Genomic DNA, 20,824 nt, shown 5'->3' with positions numbered 1-20,824 from the left:
TTCCGAAAGGAAAATAAAAAAAAATGGGTGTACGATTCCGAAGTGACTAGGACCCAGGCCAGTGATATTCGACGCTTTAAGAACTATATTTTCACTTTGTCATCTATACACCCACACACAGTTTTAAATGCATGCGCTCTTAGAGTCAGACGAAATAACGGCTTTGCTAATATTATTATCCTATATAATGTCTAGAACATAGATCTCTTAAGGGAGCGGCTTAAAAAAGACGAAGAGATTTGTCACTCATAAAAATAATAAAAAACGGTAATGTACTTAAATGTTCGAAATTCGGTAGAGCGTTTTTAAAAACATTTATTTATACAGAAAGCAAAATAAAGTTTTATTCGGACTAGTCGATACAAAGGCTAGAATAATTAAAAGCAATTTTACAATGTGACAATTAAAGAAATAGGGCTTTCGATGCGGTGTCAGCGAGGCGTTATCTTCGCTTAGCTTTGTGCTTCTTCTGCAGTTTGGGGCATATAACTCTTCCCTTCTTAACATTAACATAACGGAACGTTTTTTCGAAAAAACTTCAAAATTTTCTTCTTGGCAAGTATCGTCTGGTTTGGATGCGGTTTTCTTCAATTTTCGTCCCTTCTCCACGTATTAGGAAGAGCTTCTTAATGATGAAAACTAAAATTAGAACCCTGATTATTCCAAAAACAATAACAATTATTTGGAACGTATTTGTTTCTTCTTTCACAGGTTCCATGGGAGTTATTTTTTCTGCTAAGTCTCTTTGCTGGTATGTTTCGTCAATATTTATCTTTCCGTCAATTGTATTTTTGATTTCGACGTTTTGTTCGATATGCGATATGTTTTCATACTCATTTTGTTCATAATTTTCCTCAAATTCGTTGTAATCATTAACAGAATAATCAAAGTTTTCATCGCATTCTTGGTTAAATAATTCTTTCGCTATAAAATTCGGGGATTGATTGCTGTCGGTCATCTTGTTAATGAATTGTTTGTTTGTTTTGAGATACCTGACATTGGTGTCGGTTTAGGAAGTTGGTTGGCTGATATTTGATAGGGTTGGAAGACATTTCGTGAGGGTCCGAAAACTTCCCCATTTGTTGGAAATCGTCTTTGAGGTATTTGCCGCGGTTGAATATTTATTGGTTGAGATGGAAATCGTGTTTTTTTCAATTGATTTGGATTTGAGAAATTGTTAAAATTATTTGGCATGAAATTTGTCTTGGGATTTATCCTAGGCTACTTAAATTCGGATGATTTTGAAATTGTTGAAAATGTTGTTTTGTGTTGAATTGCTGAAGATTTGGTGTTTGGAATTGTTTTGCATTATTTTGTTGGAAGTTGGATATTTGTAATTGTTTTGAACTAACGTAGGAATTTATTAATCTTTCGCACTTAGCAATGAATTTGTTTAGCGTGTCGCTATCTCCGTCGTAAGGTTTTATGTTAACTACCTTAGATTTAAAAAGTTTCCAATTAAATCTAGGTTCCGCACTACTCGTACTATCTGAGCTTCCTTGTTGTGTCATTGTTTTGACTCTTGTTTGTTTTTTTGTTCCCTAACTTTAAAATTTGATTGAATTCTTTTTCGAAATTCTCGATTTCAGAAAGGCTCATTTACGATTTGATTCGATTTGTCTTCTTTTTTCTTAATGTGCAAAGCGAGCCCTAAATTATCCCTTCAAGTGACCTTATACAGAGGTATTGGTCTGCTTTCTGGCTCAATTTTCCAACTAGTCACATGCGTCGTAGATCGTCGTTCTGCTTCCTTTGCTACTGGTTCTGCATGCTGAAGGATTTAAAAATCCACGTAGTGAGTGTCCAAAAGTTTCGAACTTTTCACGATTGGCGATTTCACAGAAACTCCCAGAAGATTCTGATTAATTGTCCACCACTACTGCAATGTTCAAAATTCGGGAGAGTGTTTTTAAAAACATTTATTTATACAGAAAGCAAAATAAAGTTTTATTCGGACTAGTCGATACAAAGGCTGGAATAATTAAGAGCAATTTTACAATGTTACAATCGAATAAATAGGGCTTTCGATGCGGTGTCAGCGAAGCGTTATCTTCGCTTTGCTTTGGGCTTCGTCTGCAGTTTGGGCATGTCGATGAATTTTTGGTGTTTAAAATTTCATTAAAAAAAAAGTGATGTCGTTCGCTTCGATTTAAACAGCGAATTCAAAGAACCTAAAACGGACTTTGTCGCAAAATGGCGGACGACAAATTGATCTGCACCGCGGGGAAGCGAATGGGTATCGTACGAACGTCATTTGTTAGTTTAATTGTTACCGTTATGGTGTTTATAAATGGATGTAAATCGCAACGCAACGCTGGATAGTGGTAACAATTGAGCTACTTGCATATATATTCACGTACGAGCCACGGAGACTTGTAGGTGCGGGTCGGAGGTCGCCGCTGTGAGAACCACAGACTTCTCGTGCACGTATTAGGAACGCGTTTAAAAAAATTAAGTGTGCCACTATAATTTTGATGGTTAGGGTTTAACTTTGCCTCGACACGTTATTAGCTTTTATTGGCGGAAAACATGTATTGCGATTCAGCGAGGGGATCCGGTTTATTGGGTAGATATGCCCGATAACGTTATTTCTAAAGCAATGATTATCAAACTTATTGCTTTTACCCCTTTGCAAATCAATTATTTGACCAGAGTGGTCACAAATGGCATTCGAAAAATGTTTTTTCTAATTAAAAAATCTATTTTTTCTAATGGGATTTAATTCTGTATCATTTACCAATTTTCTGAGGTATATATGCAATGATACAGAATTAAATCCCAAACCAAATGAGAGTGCTAAATACAACTAGTTTCTTTCACTTTCAATCCAGTTTTCATTCAGTAGATGTATGGTTTCCTTGAAGGTTCCCCACAATTGAATTGCAGCTGCTTGCGTTTACTAAATATAGGTATTCTCCATGTTTGGTGGCGGTCTAAGGCACCTTTTTCAGCATGGGAGTTGACAATTGTCAATCTTCACGGAGGGACATGTTTCACTTCATAGTGCGAATGTTTCATAGTAGACTTAGCTTCCTTAGCATTTTTAACCAGTGTTGGATTTTATTTAGTTTAGTTTAAAGGTTTCTTAAAGCTAATATTCTGTCATCAACGTATGTTGCTACCAAAGTGCTTCTTGTTGTTGGTAGGTCCGTTAAATACAAGAGACATATTATTGGTCCAGTCACACTTCCTTGGTTTACGTCAATACGGCTGTATTTCACCAGAAAGTGACTCGTTCACAAATAACATTTTAGTAGCTAGAAGTGGAGTTAGTAAGGAGCTTATTTAATGTAGTTACAGCCCACACGTTGCCAAAGGCTTGGGATATATTGATGAAAGCAGCTGAACAAAATCTTTTTATTTGGTTAACGAGCTGGTATACTTGTTCTACTGAATCACAATTGTTTCGGGATCAAAATTGATGTTCAGTGATTATTTTTCTTTCGCCTATTATTATTTTGAGTGGTTTATCCTTGGAAAGTATAGGCAATAATGTTGACTGCAATTTGAAGGCTAGTTTTTTATCTAGCAGGTGATCATTTCATTATGCTTGTGCATCTCTACTTTAAGCTCGTTTCCACAACACCTTGGGACAGAGTTCTAGGTAATTTTTCGTTAAAGAGGTTTCCTTTGTAGGTAACGAAATATTACTTCGTTTACTCAGCTAAATATCCCCTTTCTGTAAATAGGGATGCGAATAAAAAATTAGTTTGTCTCCGTAAGTGATTAATTGTAATTTTTAAAGTAGATATAGACGGTAATATTAAATATTTCGACAAAGCTAAGCCTGTAAAAACATGGGAATGTCAGCTACAGCGTAACACTATATTTTGATTTTTTTTTTTGTAAATTAAAGACGATTTTTTTCCGAAAATCTAATATGTTGGATTATGATAGATGTGGTTTTCACTGGATTGTTGGGCAGTCATTTTGACTATCTAATAACATAAAAAAACTCGCATCATAATTTTTTCAGAAAAAAAATTCTTTTTACAATTATATTGGACATTTATTAAAGTAAATGACACCCCACCACCTTTCTTGCAGAGATAGAGCAAACCGTATTAAGCAAAAAAAAATTGGTCTCAACCTTAAAATGGAACGAACTTTACCCATGTGAACATTAGAAATTCTTGTGGAAACCCTCTGGTGACCTATCAGAGGCTCAGAATTAATTTCCAGTATTTTCTTTTGCCGGATCCACTTCGTAAATTTGGTACGAATTTAATAGAATGAATGCGTTTTCCATTTGCTATTGGGAGCGCTTGTTGCCATCCACACCTTAAAACTTAACGAGATGGAGATCGCTTCGTCATCCCGGCTCAGTTGGATATTTTTCTTTCACTGAACTGATCATAACATGATACGCGAGATGACCAACCATTGTCAGACGACCATCTCAGGCTCGGCCATCAGATACCGGGCTCGTTATAATCCTCTTTATTATTAAACTTACTTTTATATTGTCTGATTGAAATTCGATTGTAACGCGGAGCTTTAAATGCCGATTAAGGCGTTCCTCCTTGCCATTTGAGCAATCCACAAACCTCGGCTTATTATTATTCACTTTTCTTTAATTCGGAGATTATTTCAAAAAAGAAACGATATATATTTTTTAAGTATTTACCTTCGGAGTATTGGTCTCGTCTTAATTTACTGTGGTCGTTCCACTGAGCTTTTGCAATTACCAGTAGCAAATCAAGATGGCATGCGATAACATGTTGCGTGAGCGCGATGAATAGGTTTAATTATTGGCTTAAAAGTTAGACAGATACCGCTGAGATTTGCTAATAGCAAACGGTTCTATAGCTAAGATAACAATAACTTCATGGTAAACTAATAATGCAGTCCCAGAATATCGGTATTACATTTAACTCAATTTAATGGTTCTAAGAATTGTCCACCACACATTGAATAAATAAAATCCTATAAAAATATTTAACCTTAATCCGTAAAATGTGAGATAGTTAAGCTTATTTCAGCAGAGTCTTTAGTTAATATCGGTAAAAAAATACTCTCAGGTATCTAAAATATTTCAATATACAGGGTGTTTTGTAATTGACTGTCAATAATTAAGAGGACGATTTTTTTAAAATTTGTCAAGTCAATTTGGGCAGACGTTGATGGTACGCCACTGATTTGTCTTAAAAGAAAAATTCTTCTAACAATCTCCAATCATTTCTAAAGAAATTTAATCAGGTTTCCGAATAAAAAAAAATAAAAACCTCTTCTCCGCATGCTCATAACAACATCGATAATATGAGAGCATGCAGGGAAATTAGTTTTTATTTTTAAGAGAAAACCGTGTGAATGAAAATGTCATAATTTTCTTAAGAAAATGCACTGCAAATCGAGAACTTTTTTGTATGTAAAATAAAACACTTATCTAAAATAAAATATCTAGTTACCAACTAGTGTACTTCAAGATTTTTTTTTTAATTTTACAGTTTTAATGAAATAACATGACACCCTAACAACAAGATGAATAATAAACAATTTTTATTTAAAAAAACACTACCTAATACTAATAATAATTAAAAAATTGACGGTTAATAAAGTAGAAGCAGAACATAGAAACTAGATAAGTTGTTGAAAGTGTCCTCCACCTTGAAGGATACAGGCTTCAGCTCTTTTCCTCAAATTGCCGCGCACTCTGTGAAGTATATCTTCTATATCTTCCGTTTTTCTTATTAAATCGCAGTTCTTATACGATCCCTCTACTCTTCTACAGATAAACCAGACTTTTAAATGTCCAAACCATTTAAACCGGGGGATCTAGGGGGCCATGGTTGAAGTAACCTGCGACATACCCATGGTTTGTTAAATGTGTGATTTAAATATGCTCTTACTGCAACACTATAGTGAGCAGGCGTGCCGTCATTCATGAACCACGTTCTGCTCCTAATTAAATATGGTATTGCCATATTGCCAAATCCTATTCTAAAAACCGATTATTATGACCATTTAGCCTTTCTGATATGAAAAAGGGTCCAATGAATTAATTTCCAATCATTTCAGCCTAAATATTTACCGAAAACTGTTCTTCATGTTAAAATTCTACAACTGCATTGGGTTTTGCATGGCTCCAAATATGGTTATTTTGGAAATGTATGATTGCATTTGCTTAAGAAGTTCTTGCTCAAACAAGGGATAATGCGGAATTTTGTATATATATATATATATATATATATATATATATATATATATATATATATATATATATATATATATATATATATATATATATATATATATATATATATATTGCTTAACCATCAATTAGATTTAAATACCTCTCCTTTATTGAACTTAAATTCTCACAATAACCTTAATTAAAGTTTGATTGTCATTTTTCGGTATATATAGTAACAGGTAACAAGTGTAAATATTACATTTGTTAAAGACATGGTGTTGTCCAAACAATTATCATGTGAAAATATATAATTTCGTGTAAATCTAAACCTTTATTTCTTATTTACTTCAATCATTCTTCTTTAAAATAACAATTCTCGGATATTTTAAACAATAAAATTAACAAAATGTTAAGAACTGGATTTAAAAACTGGTATCAAACAACTGTCAACAACCGCCTTGACAACAGAATTCTTACAGATATTACAATTGTAAGGAATAATTATAAAGATTTCAAAAATACACATCAGAGTTTACGTACTTCTTATTCGTACGTATTTCTATTTTTTGAAGTATTTTAATAAAACAGAGAGGCAATTACTTAAGTGTGAAATAATAATGATAATAAATGTCTGTATGCTGTCATGTTAACGATATTATGACCAAGCAGACGATAGGTTTTTATTTCTTTAAGGGAAAACCGTGCTTCGGAATGAAAAAAATCAAGAAATTACGTTTCTTTAGAAGTCATTGGAGATTGTAGGAATAATTTTTATTTTAAGAGAAATCGGTGGCGTACCATCAATGTCTGCCAAAATAGACAGCTTTGTTCGCCCGCCACTGGTGTATTTTTAAAAAAATGTGGTACAGCAAATCATGCTTCTTGATACATAGTGCATGTGTGACAAATTTCAATAAAATGTCTAAAGTGGTATTACAGACATTAAAAAAAATTATTTTATTTTTAATAACTTTACCACCCTATATTTCAAAAGTTTTTAAAATCGACCCAAAAATCGCCTTCTTAATTATTGACATTCAATTAGAAAACACCCTGTAAGGTGAGAATAGGTGAAACACATTAAGGGATGCAACATGATTTATTAAACGAAATGCCTTTTCCGAGTTGTCCCGTGAAATGCTTTTCGTACGCAATTAATTTGCAAGTGAACTCACGACCAGCGCATCCATTAAAAAACCATCAATCATTATAAACAATAATTAAAATTGGCGCGTCTCCATCTCGCGCATCATTTTTCAATGTCGTTCCGAACTTATATTTTATATTATCTCACTGACCATTTTACAAGTTTGACCTCTGGGTGTGTTACCGCGCCCAGCTCGATTCATGCTGGAATACATTTTCATAAATAATAATTTTATGGGTACTCGCTAAACAACTTTATTGTTCTCGTCGTGACACGCTCCTAGTGTCCTTTTGTTTGTTAAGTTTTACGAAATCGGACTGGATGTTTTGGTAGGTCCCTATATACGAAACGACTCTGGAATGATCCTATGTAAAACGTGGGACATTTGGTTTTAACAGCATATCTCTCCGACATCCTTTTTCATATGTCTTTTCAGTTATACTTGGACCAGAATTATAGTGCCTTCACAACCGACCCCTTCATGAACTTTGCCTACTGTTTATTTCTCTAAACCCGCAGTCCCTTATAGAACACCCTGCCGAGCAGACCTCAGAATTTATCTACCTTCACTAACAAGCGGGATATTAGTATTTTTCAAAGAAACTTCCAAAGGCTATTGTAATACTTTTTACAACACTTCTAGATTCCTCCTGGGTCGGTTTTTGCTGAGTCGAACTTGCTATCACTCCCCATGACTATAAAATTCTTCGTCTCTACTAACTCCCAGAGATTCACAAATTACCTATTGTCAGTACCATTGGTTCTCCAACATATTTTCTAGCGAAATATCTATCTTCCTTATTAAAACCCCTTTCAGGGAAAACTGATAGTTTCATACTCAATTTCTTTCACTCCATTGAACATTTAAAAAACATTACATTAGATACACAAGATATTCTAGTTAGTTTCGACGTAGAATCCCTCTTTACCAAAGTTCCTGTTCCTGAAGCGCTCAACACCATTTCAGATATATTAAAATCCCAGAATCTGGAACCAAACCTTCTCACCTTGATCGAAAAATGCTTGTTATCAACTCTCTTGTTTACAGAGCCGTAAACTATCTAAGCCCCAGTCACTGAACCCAGAATTAAAACGCATTACTTCTGCTCTCACATTAAAAATATTACGCGTTCGATCAAAAAATACATTTCACCACAACCTTCCAATAGCAATGAGGCCGAAAGCAATCCTACACTTGCCACTGTGGTCCTTCCTTATATTCAAAATATCACTGACTATATATCAAAAGTTCTAAATAAGTATAACGTCAAACCCAGATTTACCACATGTCCAAAAATCTCTAAACATCTTCGGCCCGTCAAAGATAAAATTCCATTTGAGATGCCAGGTGTTTACAGCATTCCATGCGTATGCGGCAAAGAATACATTGGAGAGACCGGGCGAAAAATATCAACTAGGCTCAAAGAACACGAAAGAGCCTTACGACTAAAACAAATAATCACGAAACCGGACATAAAATTTTATTCGATAAAACTAAGATTCTTGAACGTAATCAATTCTTCTACCAACGAAAAATCCGAGAGTCTTTGAAAAACCTAACAATTTTAACCGCGACTCAGGCAATTTTCATCAATATGGGAATCAGTAATCCGAGGCGGTGTTTAGGTCACTCATTTAGCTCCGCCCCCCTCAAACAATATATAAGCAGGTACAGAGTAATATGCGAGCCAGTTTCAGTCAAGCTCTGATGATACCAACAGGATGATTGGCGAAACGTCAGTAAGGTCGACTCAGTAGAAACCGACGCAGGAGGAATCCAGAAGTTTTGTAAAAAGTAGGGATATAAGTATGTTTTCAATCTTTTTTCAATCAATTTTTTGTATTTATTCGTAGGTACGTAAGGCAGTAACCTCCATAAAAATATATAGGAAAAATAAAGTACTCTTTACCTTAATATTTCACTAAAAAAAAATTAAAAACTCTTATAACTTTGTGTGTTACATATTTTGTCATATAGGTAATTTTTTTTATGAATTTTAACAATTTTCGAATTTCTCAATTTCAATCTGTATAATTGTCCAAGCATTTGCAAGTGCTGATTGTAATAACACAATAGAAGTTCATTAGCTAATGATACTTTTTTTTCTGGCAGTGCTTATGTCCAAAAATTTTAGAAGATTTTCTAGCCTTATCCCACTTTTGTTGATATTTTAGGTTTAGAGGATAAAGTTTATTTCAAATGTTATGACAAAATGGTGAATACAAAAGTTCTAAAGAGTGGGTGTTAGGATTGTTATGGGTTGCTTTATTCAGTGTAAAAATATTTATTTATCTTTTTTTTTATTTAAACTATTGTTATAGCAAGACTTGTTATTATGCACATTTTCGTTAAAGCAAGAATTGTAATTTATTTTTGTTATCCCATTAATTCGAACAAAGTATATAAAAAAAATAAATATTTTGAAGTATACAGGGTGCCTGCAGCAAAAAAAGCGTGACTAATCAAATCCATCTTTTTTTAAATGGAACACTTTATTTTTTAATTTTATTTTAAACGCCTTTTAGAAAATGTCAACATTTTTATTAATAATAAGACATACCTAATCGAAATAGTTATTCCAATATTGCATTTTTTCTAAAAAGGTCCTAGATCATTTTAGATCATTATAAATTGAAAACTATCGATTTTCTTCATGGCACGCCATACATATTATTATTTTTTCCTATTTTTTATGTTTTGCCATTTATTTTAACTTTTAACTCCAAAATGTACCCTTATTTCTGTCTAAGACTATAAGAGTTGGCCATGACGAAACTACATTGTTAAATTTGTGACGAGATTTCTTTTTGTGGGGTTATACCTATTAGAGATCGTATCTATGTGAATCCCCCAAGAACATCAGAAGATATGGAAAACAGGGATACAGCACGCTGCTATTAACATTTATTACTCCATAGTAATAATTAGAACGAAGAGAAGTACATTTGTATTTAAAGATCTTTAATATTATTTACTTTTTCTGTGAATTTAAAATTTGGTGGTTGTTTTCTCCAACATTGCTAAGTACTGTCTGTTTCTTTATCTAAGGCTTAAAAAAAATTTCGACGTTATTATGAGTGAAAATCTTACATCTTTTTAATATTGTATTAGACGCTTTTCATGCAAATCGCCCATCAATATTATTGAAAGAGTGATTTACATGATCTTGTGTCTTGCAGCTCTCACAAAAAAAGTTTTGTCAAACCCAACTAACATTATAACAATAGTCACAGACAGGAAAAGGGGTAAGTATTGGAAAAGTTAAAATGAAGTAATAAATTAGCTAAAAAAAAATATTAAAAATATATATGGAGTGTTGTTTAACAAAACCGAAATTTTTCAATTTACAATGATCCAAATCATTAGTTTATTTTTCAAATTCCGTTGCGTATGTCTTTTACGTGATCTTCCAATAACGCTAATCACAAATATGAGTAAATGGTACTATCGTCATTTTTTTGCAATTGTGAAAACTAGTGTTTTTTTAGAAAAATTGAAATATTTAAAAAACTATTATTTTTAGGAATATATTATTCCTAATAAAAAAGTTAAGAAATTTCAAAGCGAATTCAAAACAAAATTTAAAAATAGGTTGTTCCATATAAAATAATGTATGTTTTATTCGTCGCGTTTTTTCTTGTATATTTTATATTCTTAATTTGTGCATCCTAATATCCTTAGAAGTATTGTTTTTACTATTTTCCCATAACTTTTAAAATCAATGAGATAATGAACTTTTTCTACTCCCGCCTGTAAAATAAAGTCTGTTCATTGATGTAACAAATGTGTCAATGTGGCCGTTTCTTGTAAAGATGCTTGCTTGCTGGCACCACGTTCAATGAGAGTCAAATAAACATTGTTTATAACTTCCTTAGTCTCAATAGAATAGTGTTTTTCACATTTGGGCGGGAGCATCTCCTGAGATACACTAGACTCGCACATATTTTGCATAATTCACACACACATTGTTGCATAATATACTGTATGGTTGACTCACCTTATATATATGATTTTAAATTTGACAGTTGTGGGCAAATATATATTTTTATAAATGTCATAGCGACCTAACAAAAAACTTTTTTTTTTCAAAACTTAAATAGTTGACTTAATATTAAAAATGATCAAAGGGTGTTATATATTTTTGAGATGCTCTTAACAAACTGAATCGTATTTTCTTAGAATATACAGGGTGACCAATTAAAAAAATCGCTAGTTAAGTATATTTCTCGACAATGATTGAAGATAGAAAACAATCTGAGTTTGCCACTGAATTCTGCTTAAAAAAAGAGCACAAACCCACTTTTTACTTTTCTAGTAAGCCTTATAGTAAAGCTTCCAAAAACATCATCAAAATCAAAAGGTCTATCACAATTCTGCTTTTTACAAAACTTCGGGATTCCTCGTGCCTCGGTTTTTGCTTAGTCGAAATTGCCTGAGTCGCAGTTAAGGTCTCTACCTCTCACCAATTTGGGAATCAGTCATCCGAGACGGTGTTTATGTCCCTCATTAGCGCCCCCATCAAACAATATATAAACAGGTACAGAGTAAAATACGAGCCAGTTTCAGTCAAGCTCTGACGAAGCCAACAGGATGATTGGCGAAACGTCAGCAAGTTCGACTGAGCAAAAACTGACGTAGGAGGAATCCAGAAGTTTTGTAAAAAGCGTTACAGTAGCCTGTGGAAGTTGAAAAATTAACTATCACAATTCTGTTTGCGGCATCTTATATTTCTCGAAAGAGTAGCACACTGTGCTCGAAACCGCATCCCTCTATCCTTACTAATAAGCGAAAGTCGTCGAAAACTGGACACCCGGTACGTTCCAAAAATACGCTAAAACCCGCCCGGTCATGCCGTAAGCAACGGAAAACATAAGGGCGGATTCATTAACTTCAAAAACAACAATAAAAAAACACAATTCGTCCCGTCTTTTGTCCTCTTTACGAATGCAAGCCGCGTAGAGCTCAGGTCTCACCACACACAACAAATTTAATTCCGATCGTATCGCCACTCGTTTGTTTTCTATTAACTTTATTCCAGTTCAAAGTTGGAAACCGTGAACCGGGGGACAACGCTAATTGGTTTTTTGCTGCCGTTCGTTCCTTTCAGGATAACTGTCCCTCGTGTCACACACAGAACGAGACTTTGTCCGACGCGTTTCCTTTAAACATTGGAAAAAATTAAATATTAATTTACGCCTTGCAATATTCGCAACTTTTAAGTTTTTAACATCCCTCCACAAAGTTGGGCAAACTCTGTTAAACATATAGAAAAAGCAGAACAATCGTATATCCATATTGCAAATTATATAGAACAAATAATAATTAGAACAAGCGATGATAGCGATATTGATGCTGATATATTATGTGAATAATTTTAAGCTATTTAAGTAGGTAATAAAAATAATTTGTAATTTTATTTTAGATTTAAACATAAATACCTACATAAATAAATAAATATTGTTTAGTATCTTTCCTAACAAAACCCCAAATAATTAAATTCTAAGCAAAGTACGGACCTGTTCGGCCATATTTCATTCTTACAACTTGCCCGGGTCTTTCCTTAATTCGTATCAGTTAGTCACTTTCTTATATCTATGAACAGACTTTACCCTTTACATTTGTTATTGTTCACTACTGTGTTATTTTTTTTGTTTTTGTTTTTTACCTTATATTGGCAGGCTGCAGTTGTATTATTATTGAACAATATGTGATTGATAAAACTATTCTTCTTCAAGGAATAATGAAACAAAGCAAGAAATTTTCTGTTTGACTTTCGCATCGATCGTTGGTCCGGTTTTTGGTACAAACGCCCGATTTCGGGCAGCTGTGGTCTTCAGAGTGGCCAATGACTTTTCGGTTGGAAGTTATTTGCGTTTTCTTTGGTCTGCGATGGCAAAAATAGCCTGGCGAGAGTCTGGTCAGTGTTAGGAGATTATTGAACCCGACAATAAAAATAAGCACCCTGAAATATAAACAGACGTCGTTGAGGTTCGAGACACGACTCGGACAAAGGAGGCGGCTCTCCTTGTAAAGGCGGAAGACGTTCAAAAGTGTTTTTTAGACGAAGCAGCACATATTCGGACCACTCACGACGTCCGCATCTGTTATGCTAAATTGCACGGTCCTGGTTATGATAAATTACACGGCCATATCGACGAAACTGACCATTGTTTCACCCACTCGGATCATGTAATAGAATATAAACAATTGCGAAGGTGGAAAAGAAAACGACCAAGCCCTTTTAACGAGTCGCGCCGCCTCGGTTTTGTGCATAATTATTTCAAAGGTCTGGTTCCGCCGTTCGAAAAGAAAACCGATACTCAATTTACCATCCCATTCTTATTCGCAGTTTACCAAACCATACCACAGTGATAAGGAATACCTTTCTAGGATTACGGAAATTACAGAAAATCTTCTACCCTTATCTGTCAATAATCTGATATTTGTTTTGATTTAAACTTCTTACGAAGCTACTTTAAGTTAAATCATTTTTTTAAACTAGTGCTTATTCTTAAGGGTATGGCTTTCTTGGAAGAAGAGTGATACAACTAAACCATTGTGATTTTTGAGTTACATGTGTACCGTTTATTTTGAAAGTGGTGTAAGTCCATATTCCCTTGCTTCGAGAAAATTAGGAGTTAGCATATAATAATAATAAAAATAATAACAATAATAGTAGTAATAATAATACTAATATATACAGAGTGTCAAAAAAGCACGCTGCCAAAATTTAAGGAACCACTTATTTCCTGATTTTAAGACCAAAAATTCATATAAACATAGGTCCAAAAATGCACGTTTTTCAAGATACAGGGTGTTAAAATTTTATAAAAAATTAGTTTTTCCTTTTATAACTTTTATATCACTTTCGATATTTTTATCAAATTTGGTGAACATCTTTTAATTATTGAGGGGCGGTTTTTGACACAAAAGTTTTATTTTTATTTTTACCAGTGGTACGGAGTATGAACTGAATATTTTTAAAGAAAAAAATGGCAAGTCACTGCTTTTTCTGAAAACAAAAATTATTTTTAAAATTCCCATTCAATTTGGAGCAAATTTGGTGTGTTTTCGCTGAAAAAAATAAAAACCATTTAAGTGAATCTAATATAACCCAAATGCAATTTTGCAATGTTAATTTTTATGTAAAGTCCCCTATGACTAGTGCCCATAAAAATAAATCAGTACAATTTGTAATAATCTAGTGATTCTTTTTTCACGGTCATGCCTTTTTTATCTCGCGTACTTGTTTTGCGACGACACTTATGACTTCCAATTAGCATTTACGCGGTCCTTTTTAGCTTTTTTTTTATTAAAACTTGCTACTATGTCACCATTTTGAAATGTACGTTTTTTTTAAATTGAACTAGTAATTTAATAGGAAAAGTTAAGAAACGAACTGCAATTTAATCGACAACTTACTAGTCAAAAAAGCCTAAAGTGGCAAAATATGCTTTGCTAAGCGACAGTAATTCATTTGTTTATAACAATAACATGACAGATGTAAAATTTCAAAATAAAATTGCACTTGGTTTGTTTGCTGGTGGTTTTGAAAAGTGTATTTAACAAATTATTACTGGTTTTTGAAAGTATATCTAAAAATTATTTGTTTGTTTTGGTGAAAATTGTTCAATTCACAAACCGTGAAATGGTCGGATGTATCAAGAAAGATATCCTAACCTTCCGCTACCTAACAGACAACTTTTTGTTAATTTTCACTCCAGACTTGGTGAGACGGATAGTTTTAAGAGGTCTACTGCTCGTATAGGGAGACATAAATGCTATTGAAGAAAACCCAGAAACTGACACGAGGGAAATAGCAACCAAATTACCCGTGTATTAGTATGGCAAATTTTAAAAGATCAACAACAAGCCCTTTTGCCAAGGGATTTTCCGCTAAGTTGGTGCAAAAAGGTTTTGACTTCCCTGATTCTTTCTGTTCTACAATTCTGCATCATCCCAATTTTTGTCTATGTGTGTTGCGTATTTTTCAGTTTCTTCCAAATTTTTAGCATTATCTTCTATACCATCAACGTTTTCATTGCCGTTCTCTGATGCTTTGCTCTTCTTCACATCAGTAGCTATGTAAGTCTATCCCTATAATGGCCTTGTATTTTTCAAATGGTTTCTTAAGATCTTTTGTAATTCTCTGTCTTCTTTGGAGAGGTCGTTAGAAATAAAAATCCATGTTCCTTTCAAGTTCTTTGCAACCTTGATGATGTCAATCTTTTCTTAGATAGGAGATAAATTTTATAATAATAGTCGACCTGGCTTGTATACTATACAAATGTTATTAATTTCTTCCTTGGTAATATTTATTTTCAAATTTCTGTTAAATTTGTATAGTGTTTCAGTTAAAATATTCACTTTCTGACTTCTGAACCGGTTAGAACGGCAACATATTATGTTATCGGTTAATTGCATTGGAGTAGAAAAAACCTTCGAAATTCCCACTAGCTACGACTATTTTAACCGACTTCATTTCATAGTGAAGTAATAGCGAACACTGAAAGAACTATAAAATTAGTGGTGTTGTTTTGGGTGTCGCTTATTTCAGTTCTAAAGAAAAGACTTTTTGCTACTATCGGTCTCTTCAGACGAACAATGATCCAGATCTCAACTCCATCTAACGCATCTTAATCATAAGAAGGAAAACGTAGAACAAGAGAGATGAAAGCCCTCAAAATCGAAATTGTTGTTTTATCATTGTATTTCTTATCTTGTCAATCCGTGAGATATACGAAGTCTAATAAAAACATCATTTTCCACGATATCAGCCCATCATTGTTTAGTTGTTAGTGTGTGAGTTCTTAGTTGTGGATTGTCCCGAAAATTCAGATTGGTGGGATGATTCCTAGCCATATATATTTTGATTGGCTTGTATTGACTCTCAGGTCCCATTTTCTAAATTCTTCGTCGCTTCCTGTATTGCATATCATCCTTGTCGTTAGCCATAGTTCCATGAATTTTCCTTTTCCAGTTTTTAAGTGTCATCGTTCTTTGTTTACCCTCATTCGTTTACCGATTTTTACTCTTGACTTACTATGAAAGTAAAAATGTTTAAGTGCGTGGTTTCAAAATTTTTGCATATCTTCCTCCACTTCCACTTTGCGTGATTTTAGATTCCAAAGAACCTTTTTAACCTTTTCTACACTCTCAGACCTCTTCTTCTTAAGAGTTTTATCTTAATAGCATTATCCTTTTTTCGTTTTTTAATTTGTGGATTTCTATATGTTTCAACATTTTTTAGGTTAATAGAAATGTACGAACTGGTTAGCGACTGTTGGTAAAATGACAATTTCTGCAATATAAAATAGTATATTATGCGACAAGTGCGGTAAACGGTATTTGACTCACGTGATTAAAAAGTTGACCGAACGTGTTGCATACTATATTTTTCCTACTACCGTTAGTTTTTGGGTACATTTTCGCAAAACAACACGAATACATTCACTGACATGAAGGTCAAAATTGATAAACGTCAAAATTCAAGGCGTCGGAAATATCTCCGGAAACATCCGATTGCTCCCAAACCCGTGCGGTAAAATCCCGGAAATTCCGAAGTGGCTGGCATCCGTAGGAAACGAAAATGACGCGGTAAAGTGACCGCACGCTAGATCGGTGTCTAATTAGGCATATATATATCTCCGAAAACATGCGATTGCTCCTAAATCCGTGCGCCTCGTATCTCGGTTACGATAAGGCTTACTAGAAGAGTAAAAAGTGGGTTTGTGCTCTTTTTTTAATCAGAATTCAGTGGCAAACTCAGATTGTTTTCTATCTTCAATCATTGTCGAGAAATATACTTAACTAGTGATTTTTTAAATTGGTCATCCTGTATATTCTTAAAAAATACAATTCAGTTTGTTAAGAGCATCTCAAAAATATATAAAACCTTTTGGTAATTTTTAATATTAAGTCAACTATTTAAGTTTTGAAAAAAAAACAGTTTTTTGTTAGGTCGCTATGACATTTATAAAAATATATATTTGCCCACAACTGTCAAATTTAAAACCATATATATATAAAACCATATATACAAGGTGAGTCAAACAAAGAGTATATTATGCAACAAGTGTAGTAAATGGCATTTGACGAGTTTATTTGACACGATCGGAGCGCAGCGGAGCGAGTGTTTAATAAACGAGTGACTTAAAAAGTTTACCGAACGTGTTGCATACTATACTTTTTCTACGACCGTTAGTTTTTGGGTCCATTTCCGCAAAACAACAGGAATACATTCACTGACATGACGATCAGAATTGACAAACGTCAAAATTCAAGGCGTGGGAAATATCTCCGAAAACATCCGAATTCTACCGAACCCGTGCGGTAAAATCCCGGAAATATCGGATGTAGATCGGATCCGTGGGAAACGAAACTGACGTGGTAAAGTGATGCTTTAGCTGTAATTAGGTATTTTACAGACGGGAGTAGAAAAAATACAAATCTTGCACATTTGGAACCACCTATTTTATTGCTACATCACGAAGTTAATATATCCTGTACTTCATTAAGAAAATATCGAGTTCTACGAATTTGTCTACAAATTTGCATTAGAATTTGCAATAGTATTAAGCCTTCCTATCGTAAATGGTAGGACCTTTGACCTACGCTCGGCAGTGTTCGGTACTGTCCTGTAATTTTCTCAAGTAGGTCAGAAGATTCTCCGCGACATTGTATGGTAAATAAGAAGCGTTCCGTGGCTATACATTATAAAGGATGGCTCACACGATTTTTTTCGTGTAGGAAACGACCAATCTCGCTTTTGGTACACGGTCACAGTTCCTTCAAAAACTAAAATAAATGACGAACAAGGTGTTGGAGGTTTGATAAAAACTGCCTAATATTTTCATGTGGTTGAAGGGGTATATACGAGGTGCGTTCAAAAAAGTGATGTGACTTTTGCAATTTCGTGAGTTACGTACATTCGATCTTCTCTTTTTTTTTGTTGCGTTGGTACACGTGTCCTTTGCAAATGGGGGGAAGGGGGGCTGGAGGGTCGGGGAGTATTTTAAAAAAATTAAAAATCGCGTGTGCAAGTGTCTACAAGAAAAACGGGTTTTCAAAAACCTCTTACAAGACCGAAAAAATTCTTGAACCAGAAGACACAGAGGATACGGTTCCATAAACTTTTATTATTCACAATTTTTCAAAAATTTACACGGTGCGCTGCAATTTCAAAAAAACTGAAAAATTGGGTCCCAATATTATTGAAAATTGGCAGTAATTCCAAATCTCTGTTATAGATATATATACATACATACATACATATAGACAGCTAAAACTTTTGTATTTAAGGTTTTTAAGTATTGTACAGGATGTTCGCGATATTCCGGGCAATATTAAAAAACGTAGTAAGTGACCTAAATTTGCAGCTACCGACTTCAGACTTGGAATCTGGACCCGCATTTAGACTCTTTAAATTGGGAGCAATAAAATGAAGCGAAGTATTTTTTTTTTTTGGTTATTTTGGTATCCCGAAAAACATCTTTTCCTCCAAAGCCATTCATCCGATCGGAAAAAATTTACAACCGCAATACGTTTGAGACACGGCGCTATAACTTTTGTTTCACTCATTTTTTCGATTATATACAAAATCTAAAAGACCATGAAAAGTATTCTTCTAGAGAGTAAATTATTAACCGTAAATCAAAATTCGTCCAAAAAATAGCTAATCCGTTCAAAGAGTGCTATAGGCTCAATCTAGACTCGATGACGTCATTTACACTTACCACGTACTGCATGGTTTCAGAAAAAAAGTAATTTTTTGAAAACCATTTACTCCATTGGAAAAATTCGTATACGAGGATGCTAAGGAGATCCAGGACTATAGCCTTTATTTCGAACTTTGTTGGAATTGTATACAGGGTACGTCGTTTGCGGGCAAAAAATAGATCCTAGAAATTTCCGTTTTTGTATGTGAATTATTGGCGATAAATGAAAAACTTTTAAAGATGTGATAATTTGATATGAACAGTATCGTAAACTGTATCGAGAGATAGTTTCAGAATTGAACTGAGGTGGCTCTTACTTGATAAAAATCCATTTATCCAAATAAATAAGAACTAAAAGTTCAGATTTTCACGAAATTGCGTGCTTGGGTTTCCAACACATTTTTTTCCAGATTCATGATATATTGCACTGCCGATTGAGTAATCTCTGGTCTTTCTGCCTCCATGTATTGTGATGTTATGGGCGCTTTATATCTTTAAATAGCTAAGCAATATGCTCTGACCAGGTTCCACTACCAGTAGTAATATTAAGTTTTCTTTGTGGAACCCTTTTTCACTGTTTTAAACATATTAAATATGTTATGTTTGCTCTTCAATTTCATGGCATTTGTCGTTCATCCATTCCCCCTTTACTAGAATACTTGTTGTTCGAGGATTCATTCAAGGTTTATTTTTGTATTCGTTTTTGGTTGTTATGAATTACCATCATCATAATATTTAATGGCTTTTGCTTGTCTGTTGTATATTGTCTTGGTAATTTTTCTCTACTATCTTCATTGCAATCATCCACGCCACGAAAGACTAGATTCTGCACGTTTCAATGGTCCAGATTTTGAAGTCAATTTGGCAGTATCATTTATTTACTTATTTGTTTATTGGCAAAAAAGTCTTTCCTACACACACACGCAGCTGTTCAATAATAAAATAAAAAAATAAATGCAATATTTTTTGGAGCCATTTGAAAAATATTTTCTACGTGCATCTCAAAAAGAAGCCCCAAATCCAATGCAATACTCAGGCCCATTACAGAGTCCGAGAAGTTCAGTTTGTAGCGACATTTCTCAGGGTTAACAAACAATCTGTCAGAGAACAATATTCCTCAAAATTTGACAAATCTCTCAGCAACAAGGCTGCCACCGAGTAAACAAATTTTGAAAATTTTATATCATACTGGCCAACATCACATAGGAAAATGACAAACAATAGAGGACCCAATCGCGACCCCTGAGGTGCTCCACTACTTGCAGAAATTTTCATGGACAATTTAGAAAATATCCTACATAAACATCCTCTGAGTAAAGGATTTCTCTGGTGGTATAGATACGTAGATGATGTTTCTGTCTGTTTCACTGAAACCGAAAGACAACAACATTCCTTTCTGAATCATATTAACTCTATACATAACCGTATAAAATTTACCATAGAGACGGAACAAGAGAACTCTCTAAACTTTCTGGACTTAACTATATCTAAACTACAGAACCATAAATCCTCACAAACGGACACAATAATACATAATAACTCAAATCACCTTTACACACACAAAATGGCTGCCTTTTATGCATTTATAAACTGACTACTTAATGTACCACATTCTACAGAAAAGTTAGGAAAAGAATTGAATATTATAAAACAAATAGCTTTTAACAATGGTTACGACCCCTTTTCAGTTTCAAATGGATCTGAACTCTATCTATCCCATATTAAACACCGAAAACAAAATTTATAAAACAATAAAATACATAGGAGAACCTAGCACGAAAATTTCGAACTATCTATCTTAATTTGGTATTAATATTGCTTTTAAA

The sequence above is a fragment of the Cylas formicarius genome, unplaced genomic scaffold (assembly GCF_029955315.1).
Source record: "Cylas formicarius isolate icCylForm1 unplaced genomic scaffold, icCylForm1.1 PGA_scaffold_7__23_contigs__length_41026272, whole genome shotgun sequence".
NCBI classification, from domain to species: Eukaryota; Metazoa; Arthropoda; class Insecta; order Coleoptera; family Brentidae; genus Cylas; species Cylas formicarius.
This window is presented reverse-complemented; position numbering follows the sequence as displayed.